This window comes from Priapulus caudatus, unplaced genomic scaffold, assembly GCF_000485595.1.
Source record: "Priapulus caudatus unplaced genomic scaffold, Priapulus_caudatus-5.0.1 Scaffold919, whole genome shotgun sequence".
NCBI lineage: Eukaryota > Metazoa > Priapulida > Priapulimorpha > Priapulimorphida > Priapulidae > Priapulus > Priapulus caudatus.
Genome location: NW_014577980.1, coordinates 65,454 through 67,480, shown reverse-complemented (window position 1 = coordinate 67,480; position 2,027 = coordinate 65,454).

The following is a 2,027-nucleotide window of genomic DNA, read 5'->3' as shown; positions in this document are numbered from 1 at the left end:
GTGTGTGTGTGTGTGTGTGTGTGTGTGTGTGTGTGTGTGTGTGTGTGTGTGTGTGTGTGTGTGTGTGTTTGCATATGTGTTTGAGCGTGTGCGTGTGAGTGTGCGTGCGTGTGTGTGTGGAAGAGAGCTATTTCGCTCCCCAATTCTTCCGTTTCTGCCTCACGCTGTATAGGTTATGGCTGATATGATTGCTTTCGGGTAATAATCATTACGATGTGAAATGTCCGACTCGGTTACCTGTGAAGCTGCGTGATCAGCACGACAACCATTACGACGGCCGCTTAATGGCAGTGTTATTAACGGCCCTCGCGCGTTAGCAACATGAATGTCAGCCACGGATGATGTATGTATGTCATACTAGCATGCATGGTAGCACTGCGGAAACTACATGCATCCAGCGGCTCTCTCTCAGACTAAACGGAAACGGTGTTGCACTGCTGCGGAGAAAGCATCGTGGTGGAAGCTTTGGAAAATGTATTCAAGATTTGAGTGTTCTTTTTATTTGCGCGAGCTAGTCTTAAATATATATACGCAGCACATCGTTAGAAATGAAACAGCGACGTGATTCAGTTGGATGATTCACATTCTAAACATGGGAGAGGCGAGGGGAGTAACCGGAAAACGTATGGCGCAGTTGGTTGCGCACACCGCTCCAACACGCACTCACAACGCGCACAACGTGGAACTGTTTGGCAAATGCTGTGCTAAAGCATTACGCGAGCCGCTGCTTATATTATGATAAATGGAAAATAATATAAATCATAAATTAAAAAATGATGAATATAAAATGATAAATGACAATGGTCTTATGATAAATGGAAACTGTAGCTCAACAGGGTACGTGCAAGCTGTGTCACTGCGCTGAGCACGTGCAGTATTCGTATAATGCAACCTGGAGTAAGATGATACCAATAGTACGTTGGGTAATACTTATATAATACAATGTGGTTAGGTGTATGATCTTGTTTCTGATGCAACCTGGAAATGCGACATGCAGAAAAGGTTTCTAGAGCGGAAAGAACGAAATTAAGATTCACAGTAAAATAACCGAAGACTCTATCACGACACTGCGTTTGGCTTCACCTTACAGTTGATGATGTGATGAGGTTTTTGTGGAAGCAATTATCGAAGAGGTAATGCAGCGGCCGTCTCCCTGCCACGTACGAACACGCCACATGGAGATCATTAGTGCTGTCACTAGCTGCTGGCTTTCTCAAGGGCAAAAAAACTTAACAATTAAAGTACTAATTACGTAACACAAAAGTATTAATTAGTTTTAGTATATACTTACTATATATGTTGTCATTGTTATTTGTTTATATTGTATTGGGCTTTGTAGGATATACTTATATATCGTATTTGACGTTGTTTTTATTGTAATGGGTCTTATGGTATACACTTTATATTTTGCATTTTTTCATTATTAAAATTATCTTACATTTTGTAGTATATACTTAGAAATAACCTATTTATAGCATCGCCACTATTATTATATATCAATATAGCGTTCTACGTTTTTATTTATCATATGTATTAAAAAAACATTTATTCGCTACAAGAAGGGATTGCGAGCGTGGTCGGCACGCCCTAACTATCACAAAGTTGACAAACAGGTGAAATCTAGTTAAACTCGTTACGCGAAAATGGAAAAAACGCGCTCACCGCCTCGTCACCCGTTGCTGCGTCATGCCGTGATTAGATGAGCTCGGTATGCGGTAATTAGCACCTGTCTGTGCGCGTGTCTCATGTCTCCGCATCCTCAAGGGATGCCGCCGGTAGCAGCGTCATTATAGCTGCGGCCGTGTGTCATGGTTGCTACGGCGGATAACACGATATTATAGACAGTAGTATAGCGCATGCTATTACGGACGGCACTGTAGTGCCCTCTCTCTCATCACTCTCGTCTCAATCTTTGTCTGCCTCTCCATCTCTCTCTCTCTCTCTCTCTCTCTCTCTCTCTCTCTCTCTCTCTCTCTCTCTCTCTCTTACCCGCTATCACATAAGCTCGCACACACCCACCCACACAC